The sequence below is a fragment of the Chiloscyllium punctatum genome, chromosome 10 (genome assembly GCF_047496795.1).
Source record: "Chiloscyllium punctatum isolate Juve2018m chromosome 10, sChiPun1.3, whole genome shotgun sequence".
Classification (NCBI taxonomy): Eukaryota; Metazoa; Chordata; class Chondrichthyes; order Orectolobiformes; family Hemiscylliidae; genus Chiloscyllium; species Chiloscyllium punctatum.
Genome location: NC_092748.1, coordinates 108,648,692 through 108,667,581, shown reverse-complemented (window position 1 = coordinate 108,667,581; position 18,890 = coordinate 108,648,692). Strand labels below are relative to the sequence as shown.

The window sequence follows — 18,890 nt, the reverse complement described above, 5'->3', positions numbered from 1 at the left end:
TTAAAAGATGAGTCCAGTTGAGCTTCTGGTCAATGGTAATGCCCAGGATGTAGATAGTGGGGGATTCAGTGATGGTAGCACCATTGAATGTCAAGAGGAAACAGTTACATTCTCTTGTTCGAGATGGCAATTGCCTTACAGTTGTGTGGTGTAAATGTGGCTTGCCATTTATCAGCTGCTGTCTAGATAGTGCCCAGGTCTTGCTGCATATGAACATTAGCTGCTTCAGTGAGTGAGGAGTCACAAAAGTTGTTGGGACATTGTGTAATCATCAGTGAAAACCCTGACTACTGATGTTAACATAATGGGAAGGTCATCCCTGAAGCTTCTGATGAGAGCTAGGCTTAGGACGTTTTTTGAAGAATGTCTTTACTATGTCCTGAAACTGAGATGATTGGTCTCCAACAATTTCAGTCATTTTCCTTTATGCTTCGGTTGACTCCTACCTTGGAGAGGTTTCCTCCAGATTCCCATGCCCTGTTTTGCTCGGGGTCCTTGATGTCTTACTTTGACAAATCCTTCCTCAATAGGAAGGGCTGTCATTCTTGCCTTACCTCTGGAATTCATGCGTGGACCAAGATTACATGAGGTCAGGGACTGAATGACCTTGGTGGAACACAAACTGAGTGTCAGTGAGTAGGTTATTGATGAGTGAATGCTGCTTGATAGCATTATCGATGGCATCTTCCATCACTTTGCTGTTCATGACTAATAGTCTTACGACTGGTAATTGCCAGATTGGATTTGTTCTGCTCTTTGTGGACAGAACCTTCCACAGCGTCGAGTAGTTATTAGTGTTGTAAATATAGATAGAAGCAGGGAGATGGGTTTTCGCTCACGGGTGAAACTAGAATTAGGGGGGATAGCCTCAAAATGTAGGGGAGCAGGTTTAGGACTGAGTTGAGGAGGAATTTCTTCACCCAAAGGGTTGTGAACCTGTGGAATTCCCTGCCTTGTGAAGCAGTATCTCGTTGAATGTTTCTAAGGTAAAGAGATTTTTGAACAGTGACGGATTTAAAGCTTATGGGGAGCGGGCAGGTATTGGAGCTGAGTCCATGAAAAATATTAACCATAATCGTATTGAATGGCAAAGCAGGCTTGAGGAGCCAGATGGCCTACTCCTGCTCCTATTTCCTCTGTTCTCATGTTATGTAACTGTACTGGAAAGCAATTCTTCAGTACCATTGATGGACTGTTGTCATGGCTCCAAGCCATCACAGCATCTTCAGCCACTTCTTGATAGTCTGTGGTGTGAATTGAACCGGTTGAGGACTGACATTTGTGAAGCTGGGATCTCAGGAGATGGGTATTTGTACAGCTGATAATTCATCTCTGTTCAAGGAAGGTGGGGAAGACTGATTAGTCTGTTGTCTTGTATGTACTGGTCAGATTAATGGCTATCTTGGTCAGTGGAGATGAGAGAGTTGACACTGAGCTCTCCTCTGCAAGGCACAGACTCTTGCTTCAGTGGCTCCCTTGGTGACTTGGCTTCTCCTATGGTGAATCTCATCAGTAAGAGCTATTAACTCCCATGAAAATAGTGGGCTCTTTGTGTTTGTGGTTCTCTGTTCCCTGCCTCTGCCAAGTTTTGCAGAGAATGACATTGTTTAAAAGTGGCACAGAAGCAGATAAAAGCCAGTGCAGTTCCCAGACCGTAATATGAATAGCACTTTCCTATTTCCCTCTACTCTCCTTCGAGGAGTATTGTGCACAGTTCTGGTCTCCGTGTTACAATAGAAAATTGACACGTTGGAGGAAATGCAGAGAAGGATGACTCCTGAATTAATTAGCTGTCAGGAAAGACTGAACAGTTTGAGGGTTCTCATTTTAGGGTGAAACCCTGGGTCTTGCAAATTTTCAAGGGTTTCATTCGGGCAAATGTAGAAAAGCTGATTTCACTCCGGGTGGAGTTCAAATCAAGAGGCCATAAAAGTAAGTTAGTTCTGAATAAATCCAGCAGGGAATGCAACAGGACGTCATTAGTCAGAGAGAGTGTTTAGAATGTGGATCTGCCTCCCACTAGAGGGAGCTGGTAGTATCAAAGTAAGCTGGAGATCCAGTTTAGTGATCTCGTCGAAAGTGGATATGGATTCAAAACCACCAAGGCAAAGGGTGGAATTCTAAATGTTGTCAACCAGTACCAAGTTGATCTATTATTTCTTATGAAACAAACCCTTCTAGTTCACTAATGTGCCTTAGAGAAGACCCACAGCGATGTGGTAGACTCTCATATCTGATCCAAATGCTTCATTCAAGGGGTAATTTGAGATAGAATCATAGAAACGTAGAAAATAGGATCTAGTCCTTCAATCTTGCTTTGCCTTCAAATGCATCATCATCCAACTCAGTCTCCTGCCCCTGCTTTCTCCCCGCACCCTTTGATCCCTTTAACTCTAAGAGTTACATATATTTTCATCTTGAAAACTTGCAATGTTTTGTCCTCAACCACTTTCTGTAACAGAGGATTCCTCAGGCTCACTACTCTCTGGGCAAAGAAAGTTCTCCTTGTCTCTGTCCTAACTGGCCTACCCCACGTCTCTCGACTATGACCCCTGGTTCTGGACTCCCTATGGTCCTGATGGGTACTGAATGCTGGCCTTGCCTGTGACACTTACATCCCAACCAAGAAGGAAATGTTGATGAATCAAATGGCATGAGTGCCTTTAAGATGAAGTGACATTAGTTCCTGAGTTATAAAGGGGCAGTAACTATTGTTGATAGGATAAGATTGGGAAGGTGCACAAGAGATATATAGATGTTGGCATGCAGTGGTTGCGCTGGTTGTCAGTTTCTATGCTGCACGTACTATGTCTTACAATTCATGAATGTTGCTGGTCAAGCCAACATTACATTGCCCCTGAGAGGATGGTAGTGATGTTGTCATGGCCTTTGCATTATTATCTAATTCCTTCAGCCAATTCATGAGATCACATGGAGTGAATCAAACAGGTTGAATATTGGCATGTGTGATGCTGGGGTCTTCAGGAGGAGGCAGAGATGGACCATCCACTCAGCACATCTCAGTATAGATGGCTGTAGATCTGTTGTTCTGATGTGCTGGGCTCCCCCTGCTTTGAGGATGAGAATAATTTATGGAGCTCACTCCTCCAGTGAGTGTGCAATTGTGTACCATCACTCAGAGCCAGTGGTGGTTGGACCCAGAGCTTAGATCCAATCCATAGGGTGTGGGATCACAACTAAATTAAATTAAATTGAATTAAATTTAAAAATTACTTAGCTCTGATTGGCATTTGCTCCTTATGCGATTTGCTATGCAAGTAGTCCTGTCATGCAGCATCGCCAAGTTGCAAAGGTTGCCATAATCTTTCTGGACTGCAACGCTAGCATTCATTTTGAGAGGGTTAGAATACAAGAACAGAGATGTACAGGCGGCATGGTGGCTCAGTGGTTAGCACTGCTGCCCCACAGTACCAGGGACCTGGGTTCAATTCCTGCCTCAGGCAACTGTCTGTGTGGAGTTTGTACATTCTCCCCGTGTCTGCGTGGGTTTCCTCCGGGTGCTCCGGTTTCCTTCCACAGTCCAAAAATGTGCAGGCCACTGTGTTTAAAAGGTGAGTCCAGTTGAGCTTCTGGTCAATGTTAATACCCAGGATGATAGTGGGGATTCAGTGATGGTAGCACCATTGAATGTCAAGAGGAAACAGTTACATTCTCTTGTTCGAGATGGCAATTGCCTTACAGTTGTGTGGTGCAAGTGTGGCTTGTCATTTATCAGCTGCTGTCTAGATAGTGCCCAGGTCTTGCTGCATATGAACATTAGCTGCTTCAGTGAGTGAGGAGTCACAAAAGTTGTTGGGACATTGTGTAATCACCTGCGAAAACCCTGACTTCTGATGTTAAAATAATGGGAAGGTCATTCCTGAAGCTCCTAATGAGAGCTAGGCCAGGCTAAATTGCCCATAGTGTTAGGTGTAGGGGAATGGGTCTGGGTGGGCTGCGCTTCGGCGGGTTGGTGTGGACTTGTTGGGCCAAAGGGCCTGTTTCCACACTGTAAGTAATCTATTAGGTAAGTAATCTAATCTGTGTGAATTTCCTCCAGGTGCTCTGGTTTCCTCCCACAATCCAAAGATATGCAGGTTAGGTGAATTGGTCATGCTAAATTGCCCGTAGTGTTAGGTGGATTAGTCAGCGGTAAATGTAGGGGAATGGCTCTGGGCTGCTCTTCGGAGGGTCGGTGTGGACTAGTTCGGCTGAAGGGCCTGTTTTCACATTGAAGGGAATCTAATCTAATCTAATGTACTGCTGAGGCTGTGTATGGCTCTGATCAGACCGCATTCAGAATACAGTTTTGGGTCCTGTATCTAAGGAAGGATGGTAAAAACAAGGACTGAAGATGCTGGACATCAGAGTCTAGATTAGAGTGGTGCTGGAAAAGCACAGCAGATCAGGCAGCATCCGAGGAGCAGGAAAATCAATGTTTCGGGCAAAAGCCCTTCATCAGGAATAGAGGCAGGGAGCCTGCAGAGTGGAGAGGTAAATGAGAGGGGGGGTGGGAGTAGGGAGAATGTAGCATAGAGTACAATAGGTGAATGGGGGTGGGGATGGAGGTGATAGTTCAGAGAGGAGGGTGGGGGAAGATAGCAAAGAGTACAATAGGTGAATGGGGGTGGGGTTGAAGGTGATAGGTCAGAGAGGAGGGTGGAGCAGATAGGTGGAAAGGAAGATAGGCAGGTAGGACAGGTCATGAGGCGGTGCTGAGCTGGATGGCTGGAGCTGGGGTGAGGTGGGGGAAGGGGAAATGAGGAAACTGTTGAAGTCCACATTGATGCCATGGGGTTGAAGTGTTCTGTGGCGGAAGATGGGACGTTCTTCCTCCAGGCGTCGGGTGGTGAGGGAGCGGCGGTGAAGGAGGCCCAGGACCTGCATGTCCTCGGCAGAATGGGAGGGGGAGTTGAAATGTTGGGCCACAGGGCGGTGTCCCAGAGATGTTCCCTAAAGCGCTCTGCTAGGAGGCGTCCAGTCTCCCTCATGTAGAGGAGACCGCATCGGGAGCAACGGATACAATAAATGATATTGGTGGATGTGCAGGTAAAACTTTGATGGATGTGGAAGGCTCCTTTAGGGCCTTGGATGGAGGTGAGGGAGGAGGGGTGGGCGCAGGTTTTGCAATTTCTGTGGTGGCAGGGGAGGGTGCCAGGATGGGAGGGTGGGCTGTAGGGGGACATGGACCTGACCAGGTAGTCACGGAGGGAACGGTCTTTTCGGAAGGTGGAAAGGGGTGGGGAGGGAAATATATCCCTGGTGGTGGGGTCTTTTTGGAGGTGGCGGAAATGTCGGCGGATGATATGGTTTATGCGAAGGTTGGTAGGGTGGAAGGTGAGCACCAGGGGTGTTCTGTCCTTGTTACGGTTGGAGGGGTGGGGCTTGCAGGAGGTGCGGGAGGTGGATGAGATGCGTTGGAGGGCACCTTTAACCACGTGGGAAGGGAAATTGCGGTCTCTAAAGAAGGAGGCCATCTGGTGTGTTCTGTGGTGGAACTGGTCCTCCTGGGAGCAGATATGGCGGAGCCGGAGGAATTGGGAATATGGAATGGCATTTTTGCAGGAGGTAGGGTGGGAAGAGGTATATTCCAGGTAGCTGTGGGAGTCGGTGGGTTTGTAAAAAATGTCAGTGTCAAGTCGGTCTTCATTAATGGAGATGGAGAGGTCCAGGAAGGGGAGGGAGGTGTCAGAGATGGTCCAGGTAAATTTAAGGTCGGGGTGGAATGTGTTGGTAAAGTTGATGAATTGCTCAACCTCCTTGCGGGAGCTCAAGGTAGCACCAATGCAGTCATCAATGTAGCGGAGGAAGAGGTGGGGAGTGGTGCCGGTGTAACTACGGAGGATGGACTGTTCTACGTAGCCAACAAAGAGACAGGCATAGCTGGGGCCCATATGGGTGCCCATGGCTACCCCTTTGGTCTGGAGGAAGTGGGAGGATTCGAAGGAGAAATTGTTAAGGGTGAGGACCAGTTCAGCCAAACGAATGAGAGTGTCGGTGGAAGGTCTAAGGAAGGATGTACAAGCGGCGGAGGGGATTCAGAGAAGGTTTCCGTGAATGATCCTTGTCATATGTCGATTGGTTGAGGATTCAGGGTCTGTACTCAATGGAGTTTAAAAGGATGAGGGGGGAGTCTGATTGAAACTGCAGCATACTGAAAGGCTTGGATAGAGTGGACATGGGAAATATGTTTCCACAAGTAGGGGAGGGACTGGGACTCCAGGATATAGTCTCAAAGCCCTTTTGAACTGAGATGAGATGAAAGTTCTTCAAACAAAAGGTGGTGAATCTGTAGAACTCATTGTCATAAAAGGCTGTCGAGGCCAAGTCAATGAGTGCATTTAAGATAGAGATCGATAGGTACTTGATTAATAAGGGGTTCAAAGGTTATGGGGAGTAGGTAGGAGAATAGGGTTGAGAAACATATCAGTGATGAGTGAACAAAGGAGCAGACTCAAAGAATGGGATGGCCTAATTCTGCTCTGACCACAGGTTTGTTGTCTCATTAAAGAGAGGTGATTGGTGGTGGTTTAACCTGAGGGTTATCATGTCTCAGGTGAGGGAGAGATTGAGAAGAAGAATCTACATGGTAACCCCAGCTAATGTGGGAATTGAATCCACACTGTTGGCTTCACTCTGTATTAGTTGTCCAGCCAACTGAGCTAAATCAAACCCCACCCTTATTATCACCTCATGTTTAGGTATGTTTGGTGCTGCTCTTGGCATGCTCATCTGCACTCTTCATTGAACTAGGACTGATCCCCTTGGTGGGAATGGTAAAGTGGGAATATGGGGAATACCTATACCTCTACCAATGTCATCTACTCCATCCGTTGCACTGGGTGTGGCCTCCTCTAAATCAGGTAGACAGGACGCCTTCTTGCCTATCATTTCAGAGAACATCTCTGGGACACCTGCACCCACCAACCCCATCACCTTGTGGCTGCACACTTCAACACCCCCTCCCACTCCATCAAGGATATGCAGGTCCTGGGCCTCCTCCATTGCCAAACCGATGCCTGGAGGAAGAACGCCTCATATTCCACCTTGGGACCCTGCAACCATATAGGATTAATATGGATTTCAACAGCTTCCTCATTTCCCCTCCCCACATATTATCTCAGTCCCAAGCCTCCAACTCGGCACCACCCTCTAGACCCATCCATCACTGCCCCCCTGGCCTATCACCTTCTCCCTCACCTTCGTCCACCTAACGCTTTCCCAGCTACCTACCCCCCAACTCCACCCCCTTCCCATTTATCTCTCAGCTCCAGCCCACAAGCCTCATTCCTGATGAAGGGCTTATGCCCGGAATGTCGATTCTCCTGCTCCTCAGATTCTGCCTGACCTGCTGTGCTTTTCCAGCACCACACTCTCGACTTTGATCTCCAGCATCTGCAGTCTTCACTTTCTCCCGATGGGGAATACGTCAAGCCTAGAGGTCACAGCTTGCATTAGAGTACAGTACTGCTATTGCTGATGGCCTACAGTGCCTCAGAGATGTCTAGTCTTGAATTGTGCAGTGATAGAAATGTAGGAACAATGGTAGGCCATTCAGCCCAATAATCTTGCTTTGATACTCAATTAGATTAAAACTGAAGTTTTAACTCAGCTCACTATTTCCTACACTATCGTCATATCCCTGGATCTTTTCCCTGGGGTGGGGGAGTCCAGAACTAGAGGGCATAGGTTTAGGGTGAGAGGGGAAAGGTATAAAAGGGACCTAAGGGGCAACTTTTTCAGCAGAGGGTGATGGGTGTATGGAATGAGCTGCCAGAGGAAGTGATGGAGGCTGGTACAATTACAACATTTAAAAGGCATCTGGATGGGTATATGAATGGGAAGAGTTTAGAGGGATATGAGCCAAGGGCTGGCAAATGGGACTAGATTAGGTTAGGATACCTGGGCAGCATGGATGAGTTGGACCGAAGAGTCTGTTACTGTGCTGGACACCTCTATGACTTTATCCATTGATGCCATTGAGAAGACGAATCTATGTGGTAACCTCAGTTAGTGTGGGAATTGGACCTGCACAGTTGGCTTCACTCTGTATTAGCTCGCTAGCCAACTGAGCTAAACCGTACCCCACCCATATTGACACCTCATGTTTAGGTATGTTTGGTGCTGTTCCTGGCATACCCAGCTGCCCTCTTCATTGAACCAGGACTGATTCCCTTGGTGGGAATGGTAAAATGGGGAATATGTGGAATATGGGGAATACCTGTACCTCTCCCAATGTCATGTACTGCATCCGTTGCACCAGGTGTGGTCTCCTCTACATTGTGGAGGCAAGGTGCCTTTTATTCTGGATCGCTTCAGAGAACATCCTGGGAAGCATTTTCGAAGTTTCAATCAGATGACCTCTCATTTTTTGAAACTCTGGGGAAGATAGTCCTTGCCTCTACAATCTATCCTCATAAAACAATCCCTCCATATGAACATAAAAAAACTAAGAGCAGGAGTAGACAATTCAGCCCCTTAACTGCCCGACCATTTAATACCATCCTGGCCGATCTCATCTCAGCCTCAACTTCACTATGCTGCCTGCTCCCATTAATAATTGAAAATCTGTCCTTCTCCCTTTAAATTTATCCATCAGCCCCAGTTTGGGATAGTGAATTCGACAGACACTTGAGAAGCAATCCTTCCTCATCTCTGTTGGAAATCTGTCACCCATCAGTTTTAAATTATGACTCCTCCTTCGAGGTTGCCCACAATGGATTAATCTGGTGAACTTCTGTATATCCTTCCTCAGGTACAGAGACCAAAACGGCACACAATACTCTCAGTGAGCTCTGTACAACTGCAGCAAGACATTTTCGCTCTTGTACTGAAATCCTATAATGTTTGTATTTTGTATTTTCAGCCACTATTATTCAGAGATGCTTATTTTTCTAAACACTTGTGACAACAAAATGATAGCTTGTTGTCACATTCCATATGTCACAGCATCACAGATCCACAAAAATATTACAGGGCAGAAGAAGTCCTTTCAGCCCATCATTCTTGTACTGGCTTTCCAAGTGATCCAGAGTGCTATTCTTCTGTCTTTTCCCCATAAAACTGCACATTTTTCTATTTAAAGAATCATTTAATGCCTTCTTGAATCCTGTAGTTGAACCCATAATTGGTGAGGAAGAGGCTTTTCCTAAATCTCAGTTGTTCCTTCACAAGGAGTCCTTCCATGGATCACAGTGGAATTTCCATAAGGAAGGGGTTCTGTGCTATTCACCATCCTCTCCTGGCTCTGCAGACTGAGGGAGTGCAGTATGAGGGAGTGCTCCAAAGTGCAAGATCCAGTCTTTTGGATAAGATATCAAGCCGAGGCTTTGTTTGTTTTCCGTGGCAGACGTAGAGAGATCTCAAGCGTGCTATTCTGAAGAAACAGGGGTTCCTGGCTAATATTTATCTTGCCTACGACATTACTGAGTTACGCGTTATTATCCTGTTGTTTGTCAGAGCATTTTGTGTGCAAATTGGCTGTTATAAGATCAGAGGCTACACTTTGTTGGTGGCAAAGCACTTTGGGACATTCTAGACGGATGAAAGGTGCTATATAAATGCAAGTCTTCATCCTCTGGAAGTTCACAGGCGCCCCCTCGTGGATGTTTATGAAGAGACATACGTGGCAGAAATTGAGACTCAAATCTTTCTTTGAACCTGTTCATTTGTGAGGACCTCCTGGTGGGCCGTGACACCGTTTGCAGTAACAGGTCACCTCGTGGATAATTTTACAGCTGGGCACATTGTTCAGTATGAGGATGGCGAGAAATTCATAAAGTCATTGAGTCATAGAGATGTACAGCACAGAAACAGACCTTTCAGTCCAACCCGTCCATGCCGACCAGGTATCCGAAATTAACCTAGTCCCACCTGCCAGCACCCGGGTCATATCCCTCCAAACCCTTCCTGTTCATACACCCATCCAGATGCCTTTTAAATGTTGCAATTATACCAGCCTCCACCACTTCCTCTGGCAGCTCATTCCACACACGTACCACCCTCTGTGTGAAAAGGTTGCCCTGTAGGTCCATTTTAAATCTTCCCCCCTCTCACCTTAAACCTATGCCCTCTAGCTCTGGACTCCCCCACCCCAGGGAAAAGACCTTGACTCTCCGAGCCAAGTTCTTCCTATCCATAACCCTCATGATTAGGAGGCCGTCACAAAAGTCAACAGGAGAGACTGTGAGGCTGGCTGGCGGCCATTGTTAGGAGAAAGTAAGGACTGCAGATGCTGGAGAGTCAGCGTTGATAAAGTGTGGGGGCTGGAAAAGGCACAGCAGGTCAGACAGCATCTGAGAAGCAGGAGAGTCGACGTTTCAAGCAGGATCCTTCTTCAGGACTCGCTATCCTCATTGATTGTCCCTCGATTTGAGGACAGTGTCCATTCAGCATTGGGAAATTCTGCTGAGAATATTGCTGTGATTGTACAGCAGGCTGACTCCTGCTCTGCCATGTGCACAGGGAGGTTGCTTGGCTGAACAAAGAGCTGGGAAAATGCAGGAGTGAAAGCCATAGCTGCCCCATCCACACTTGCCAATATTGCCTATTAACACGTTTTCCAGGAATCATAGAATCCCTGCAGTGCAAACAGAGGCCATTCAGCCCATCAAGTCTGCACTGGCCCTCTGAAGAGCATCCCATCCTATCCCCGTATCGGATTTTTACCAAGGTCAATCCACCCTGACCCGCACATCTTTGGACTTTGGGAGTGAACTGGAGCACTCAGAGGAAACCCATGCAGACACGGGGAGAACACGCAAACTCCACGCAGCCAGGTGCCCGAGGCTGGATTTGAACCCTGGTGCTTTGAGACTGCAGTGTTAATCACTGGGCCACCGTGAGAAAGCTTGTGATTTGTATCTTAAATTGGTTAAATTTAATTTATTTGCCATGAGGCTCTGAGCTTCCACACAGCATTTGGCTTTTGAGAAGCTTCAGGCTGAGCCCAGTTGTTAGATTAGTCACTAATGGTAACAAGATAACCACCTCCTACTCCAAGCTTCTTCCATGATCTCTCTGGGTGCTGAACTGATTTATAGATCCCAACTCAGTGAAAGATACTCTGGTCTGACTGAAAGAGATGACCCTGACTGCGTGTTGCAGACTGGTACATTCCAAGGTCCGGGGAGGCTCTGTCAAGTTGTCAGACAAAGTTGTTGTCTCTAATGAACATAGAACATAGAACATAGAACATAGAACAATACAGCACAGAACAGGCCCTTCGGCCCACGATGTTGTGCTGAACATTTGTCCTCGCTTAAGCACCCATCCATGTACCTATCCAATTGCCACTTAAAGGTCACCAACAATTCCATGCCCCCACCACTCTCTGGGTAAAGAACCTACCCCTGACATCCCCCCTATACCTTCCACCCTTCACTTTAAATTTATGTCCTCTTGTAACACTTTGTTGTGCCCGGGGAAAAAGTTTCTGACTGTCTACTCTATCTATTCCTCTGATCATCTTATAAACCTCTATCAAGTCACCCCTCATTCTTCACCGTTCCAATGAGAAAAGGCCTAGCACTCTCAACCTATCCTCATACCACCTATTCTCCATTCCAGGCAACATCCTGGTAAATCTTCTCTGCACCCTCTCCAAAGCTTCCACATCTTTCCTAAAGTGAGGTGACCAGAACTGCACACAGTACTCTAAATGTGGCCTAACCAAGGTCCTGTACAGCTGCAACATCACTTCACGACTCTTGAATTCAATCCCTCTGCTAATGAACACTAATACACCATAGGCCTTCTTACAAGCTCTATCCACCTGAGTGGCAACTTTCAAAAATCTATGAGCATAGACCCCAAGATCCCTCTGCTCCTCCACCTTACTAAGAACCCTACCATTAACCCTGTATTCCGCATTCTTATTTGTCCTTCCAAAATGGACAACCTCACACTTGACAGGGTTGAACTCCATCTGCCACTCCTCAGCCCAGCTCTGCATCATATCTAAGTCTCTTTGCAGCCAACAACAGCCCTCCTCACTATCCACAACTCCACCAATCTTCGTATCATCTGCAAATTTACTGACCCACCCTTCGACTCCCTCTTCCAAGTCATTAATAAAAATTACAAACAGCAGAGGACCCAGAACTGATCCCTGCGGAACTCCACTTGTAACTGGGCTCCAGGCTGAATATTTACCATCTACCACCACTCTCTGACTTCGACCGGTTAGCCAGTTTTCTATCCAAGTGGCCAAACCTCCCACTATCCCATGTCTCCTGACTTTCCGCATAAGCCTACCATGGGGAACCTTATCAAATGCCTTACTAAAATCCATGTACACTACATCCACTGCTCTACCCTCATCCACATGCTTGGTCACCTCAAAGAATTCAATAAGACTTGTAAGGCAAGACCTACCCCTCACAAATCCGTGTTGTCTGTCCCTAATCAAGCAGTGTCTTTCCAGATACTCATAAATCCTATCCTTCAGTACCCTTTCCACTACTTTGCCTACCACTGAAGTAAGACTAACTGGCCTGTAATTCCCGGGGTTATCCCTATTCCCTTTTTTGAACAGGGGCACAACATTCGCCACTCTCCAGTCCCCTGGTACCACCCCCGTTGACAGTGAAGACGAAAAGATCATTGCCAACGGTTCTGCAATTTCCTCTCTTGCTTCCCACATAATCCTAGGATATATCCCGTCAGGCCCGGGGGACTTGTCTATCCTCAAGTTGTTCAAAATGCCCATCACATCTTCCTTCCTAACAAGTATCTCTTCTAGCTTACCAGTCCATTTCACACTCTCCTCTTCAACAATACGGTCCCTCTCATTTGTAAATACTGAAGAAAAGTACTCATTCAAGACCTCTCCTATCTCTTCCGACTCAATACACAATCTCCCACCACTGTCCTTGATCGGACCTACCCTCGTTCTCATCATTCTCATGTTTTTCACATACGCATAAAATGCCTTGGGGTTATCCTTGATCCTATCCGCCAAAGATTTTTCATGCCCTCTCTTAGCTCTCCTAATCCCTTTCTTCAGCTCCCTTCTGGCTATCCTGTATCCCTCCAACGCTCTGTCTGAACCTTGTTTCCTCAACCTTATGTAAGCCTCCTTCTTCCTCTTTACAAGACATTCAACCTCCCTCACCCGACCATCTCTTTCCTGCCTGACAGGTACATACATATCGAGGACACGTTGGATCTGTTCCTTGAAAAAGTTCCACATTTCCACGACATCCTTTCTTGACAGCCGATGCTCCCAACTTATGCTCCTCAGATCCTGTCTTGCAGCATCGTATTTACCCCTCCCCCAATTGTAAAACCTACCCTGTTGCACGCACCTATATCTCTCCATAACCAAGGTGAAAGTCACAGAATTGTGGTCACCATCATCAAAATGTTTACCCTCTAACAAGCCCATCACTTTTCCCGGTTCGTTATCAAGTACCAAATCCAATATGGCCTCCCCTCTGGTCGGACATTCTACATACTGAGTTAGAAAAGCTTCCAGGACACACTGCAGAAACACCGCCCCATCCAATCTACTTGATCAAAAGAGCTTCCAATCAATATTTGGGAAGTTGAAATCGCCCATGACTACTACCTTGTGGCTTCTGCACCTTTCCAAAATCTGTTTCCCAATCTGTTTCTCCACATCTCTGCTGCTATTGGGGGGCCTATAATAAACACCCAACAAGGTGACTGCACCTTTCCTATTTCTGACTTCAGCCCATACTACCTCCAAAGGCAGATCCCCCTCGAACTGTCTTTCTGCAGCCATTATACCATTTCTAATTAGCAACGCAACCCCCCTCCTTTTTTACCACCCACCCTAATCTTACTGAAACATCTGTAACCAGGAACCTCCAACAACCATACCTGTCCCTCTTCTTCCATGTTTCCATGATGGCCACAACATTGTAGTCCCAAGTACCGATCCACACCGTAAGTTCACCCACCTTATTTCTGATACTCCTTGCGTTGAAGTATACACACTTGAACCCATCTCTGTGTCTGCAAGTATTCCCTGTCAGTGCTACCTTCTCCACAGCCTCCCTACGTTCTTGGACATCCTGAAAAACAGCTAACCTACTTGCTGGACTACAAGTCCGGATCCCATCCCCCTGCCAAATTTGTTTAAACCCCCCCCCCCCACCCCGAAGAGTGCTAGCAAACCTACCTCCCAGGATATTGGTGCCCTTCTGGTTCAGGTGCAACCCATCCTGCTTGTACAGGTCCCACCTTCCCCACAATGCAGTCCAATTGTCCAAATACCTGAAGCCCTCCCTCCTACACCACCCTTGCAGCTACGTGTTCAACTGCACTCTCTCCCTATTCCTTGCCTCACTGTCACATGGAACCGGCAACAACCCAGAGATGACGACTCTGTCCATCCTAGCTTTTAGAAATAATGAATCTAAATATTTCTCTATATGAGTAGAAATTTTGTTGTTTTGCAACTTGCAGGGAAGCCTTGAGGAATATCCATTTCCAACGTGCTGTTTAGATTTGATTAGATTCCCTACAGAATGGAAACATTACATTCCCTAATGTATGGCCCTTCGGCCCAACAAGTCCACACCGACCCTCTGAAGAATAACCCACCCAGACCCATTCCCCCACATTTACCCCTGACTAATGCACCTAACACTATGGGCAATTTTATTATGGCTAATTCACCTGAGCTGCATATGTTTGGATTGTTGGAGGAAACTGGAGCACCCAGAGGAAACTCACACAGACACAGGGAGAATGTGCAAACTCCACACAGACAGTCACCAGAGGCTGGAATTGAACTTGGGCCCCTGGCATGGTGAGGCAGCAATGCTAACCACTAAGCCACCGTGCTGCAAAGACTGTACAGAGCTGTCTAATGACCTTTTAATCTGTACTTGCAAATTTTGTAAGAATAAAGTATATCGTTACATTAAATATTAAGTCAGGAACGACCACAGTCGAAGGTATTTCTGACAAAATATAACCTGTTGCGTTTTCGACATATACTATTCGAGAATAGCCAGGAGTAGAATATCCATCAGTGTTTGAAGTAAATGTTTTACTTTCAAGCCCCATCTTCCCTCAATGGGAAAAAAATATCTTTTGAGAAGTATTATCTGAGAGTTTCTAATGTTACTTCAATTTCCCGTGATATCAAAAAACAGTTTGAGACTCTGGATTCTACAAATGCTACAGGCCCTGACAACATTCCAGCAATAATATTGAAGACGTATGCTCCAAAACTTGCTACTCTCCTCGCCAAGTTCTTCCAATACAGTTACAACACTGATGTCTCCTGACAATATGAAAAATTACCCATGTAAGTCCTGTGCTTAAAAAGCAGGACAAATCCAACCCAGCCAATTATCGCCCCAAACACTCTACTCACGGTCATCAGCAAAGTGGCAGAAGGGGTCATCAACAGTGTTATCAAACAGCACCTGCTCAGCAATAACCTGCTCAGTTTGGATGCTGCCAGGGCCATTCAACTCCTGGCCTTGGTTAAAACATAGGCAAAACAGCTGAATTCCAGAGGTGAGGTGAGACTGACAGCCCTTCACATCAAGGCTGCATTGTGGCATCAAGGAGCCCTAGCAAAAGTGTGTTAAGAGGCAAACTCTCCAGTGGTTGTAGTTAAATCTGGCACATAGGAAGATGGTTGTGGTTGTTGGAGGTCAGTCATCTCCACTTTAGGGTGCCTCTGCAGGAGTTCCACAGGGTAGTGTCTCAGGCTGAGTCATCTTCAGCTGCTTCATTAATGATGTTGTCTCCATGAAAGATCAGAAGTGGGGATGGTTGGCAATGATAGCACTATTTGTGACTCCTCAAATACTGAAGCAATCCATATTCAAATGCATCAGATCTGAACAATATCCAAGTAGCAAGAAACATTTGTGTGATACAAATGCTCGGCTATGACCATTATCATTAAAAGACAATCCAACCATTGCCCCTTGGCATTCAATGGTGTTACTGAATCCCTCACCATCAACATCCTGGGGTTTCCCATTGACAAGAAACAGAACTGGATTCGCCAGTGGCTGCAAGAGCAGGTGAGAGACTAGGAATACTGTGGTGAGTAACTCACCTCCTGATGCCTCAAAGCCTGTCCACCAACAACAAGGCACAATTCCAGTGTATATGGGCATACTCCCAACTTACCCAGATGAGTGCAGCTCCAAAAACAGTCAAGAAGCTTGACACCATCTGGGACAAAGCAACCCACTTGGTTGGCACTACATCCACAAGCATCCACTCCCTCCCCCACCGACACTCAGTCATAGTAGTGTGCATGTCTCCAAGATGCACTGCAGAAATTCACCAAAGATCCTTAGACAGCACCTTCCACACTCATGACCACTTCCACCTTGAGGACAAGGGCGACAGATTTATGGGAACACCACCACCCACAAGTTCCCCTGCAAGTCATTCATCATCCTGACTTGAAAATATTTCACTATTACTTCACTGTTTTTGGGTCAAAATCCTGGAAATCCCTCCCTGAGGGCATTGTGGGCTTATCTAGATCACATGGACTGCAGCGGTACAAGAAGGCAGCTCACCACCACCTTCTCAACGGCAACTAGGAATGAGTAATAAAGTCTGGCCTAGCCAGCAACACCCACATCAAATGAATGATTGAAAGAAACCCATACTCTTATAATAATAGATCTATCCTAGAAACATTCAAACCATCCTGTCATCAATACTCTCTGCAGCAATTGGAGAGTCACATCTTTGTTGTTTGTTTGATCTGAACAAAACACTTATCTTTCAGATTGAATGTCACTGCAGGATTGATCATTTCCAGAGGATATCAAGTTTTTCATTGAATCTGGAAGATTTCACACTGTCTTAATGTCCTCAACTCCTTTCATAAGGAGTGCTGTTCTCCATCGTTCTCCATGGGTGGCACGGTAGCTCACAGCGACAGGGGCCCAGGTTCAATTCCAGCCTCTGCCTGTGTAAAGTTTGCACATTCTCCCTGTGTCTGCGTGGGTTTCCTTTGGGTGCTCTGGTTTCCTCCCACAATCCAAAAGTGTGCAGGTTAGATGAATTGGCCATGCTAAATTGTCCAAAGTGTTAGGTGCATTAGTCATAGGGAAATGGGTCTGGGTGGGTTATTCTTCAGACAGTCAGTGGGGACTTGTTGGGCCAAAGGGTCAGTTTCCACACTGGAGGGAATCGAAGCAAAAGCAATACATATCTGTTCCCCTTGCACATACTTAACATCCAATTAATATTTCTGCAAATGAAGTAATATCCTTCGCAGAAACTTTGCAGCAAACAGAAGTGGTTTGAGGAAGATGCTTTCATGTGGCTTGTGGTCACTGTGGCTCTTCCAAATAGGAATTAATCAAAATACTCAAAAGCAATGACAACAGTTAATACTACTGCATGTCTTTTGGCAGGAAGTTTGTTAACAGATTACACGCTGATAGCAAATTAGGCAAGACCATGACAAGGTCAACATTTTTGGCTCATTGTGCTGTTTCTACCTCTGCAGCTGCATCTCTGCTACAGCCCACAATGTGTTAGGATCTGGGTGAAGTCCTTTCAATGTCAGCAGCTGCCTTAAGTACTTAACTTCAGGGAATTTCAAGCACATTCTTTTCTTGTTCAGCTTCAGATTCATCCTGTGAGCTCTCTCTAGCAGTCACACAAATGGATGTAGGTTTGCTCGATGAGCTGGAAGGTTAGTTTTCAGACATTTCATCACGATACTAGGTAACATCATCAGTAAGCCTCTGGATGAAGCACTGGTGTTACGTCCCGCTTTCAATTTTTGGGTCGTGGTTTCTTAAGGTTGCTGATGTCATTTCCTGTTCTTTTTTTCTCAGAGGTTGGTGGGTGGGGTTCAAATTGATGTGTTTACTGATGGAGTTCCAGTTGGAATTCCAGGCCTCTAGGAATTCTCATGCATGTCTCTGTTTGGCTTGTCCTAGGATATATGTGTTATCCCAGTCAAAGTGGTGTCCTTCCTTGTCTGTATGCTGGAAAACTAGTGAGAGTGGGTCATGTCTTTTGGTGGCTAATTGATATTCATGTATCCTGGTGGCTAGTTTTCTGCCTGTTTGTCCAATGTAGTGTTTGTTACAGTCCTTGCACGATATTTTGTAAATGACATTCGTTTTGTTGGTTTTTTCTATTGGATCCTTTAAGATTCATTAGCCGCTGTTTAAGTGTGTTGGTAGGTTTGTGGGCTAGCATGAGGGGTCAGAGTAGTCTGGAAGTCAACACACACAGAGCAAATACAGAGTAACCTCGATTATCCAAATATCAATTATCTGAATATTGGATTATGTGAAGGAGATCGTGAGGTCTGGATAGAAATATTACATCAAAGACGTGTTTCCAACACTGATCGCATCTTTTGTTTACAGTGATTAAACTCGAATTCGACTTCCTGAAATGCTGCCGAGAACAGTCCTGGACATCGATGGGAACCCAGCCACAGCCTCCAAATGACTGACCTCCCGTCTGCTATCTGTCTGTCTGTCTGTCTCTCTCTCTCTCCACCCCTCCACACTTTCACTGGAGTTCTACACAGGAGTGTACCCTGAACCCTGCTTGGACAGAGCAAAAATGGAACTTTTCAAAATGTTGCAGTAAAAAATTGTGTGTGTGTGTGTGGGCTTGTGTGTTCGTGCTATTTGGAGATTCATGCCCCAAAAGGCAGCAGCAGCAGCAGTCTTGTTGTTGGTGTCCAGTCTGGCTGTGCCAGAGAGGGGTTGGGAGCAGACGGGGGTGAATGGGGGTGGGCTGGGGGGTGGTGTTGGGCAGTGGGAGGGGTAGACGTGGTGGGTGGGGGGGGGGGGGGGCGGATGTGGCACAGTGTTGGGCGGGGTTGATGGACAGGCGGGGGTAGTGTTGGATGGGGTAGGGGCGTGGGGGTGAGGTGGTGTTCAACAGGGTTGGGGAGGCGG

At 46.4% G+C, this 18,890-nt stretch overlaps 1 long non-coding RNA gene across 2 annotated transcripts in view; it reads left to right on the top strand.

Moving 5' to 3' along the window:
* Positions 1–18,550, top strand: part of LOC140481807 (uncharacterized) — a 66,055-nt gene extending 47,505 nt beyond the window's left edge. For both annotated transcript variants that reach the window (XR_011961614.1, XR_011961613.1), the window contains one exon: positions 18,348–18,550. This is a non-coding gene — a long non-coding RNA (uncharacterized lncRNA). The remainder of the gene's footprint in view (positions 1–18,347) is intronic.
* Positions 18,551–18,890: the final 340 nt, after the last annotated feature.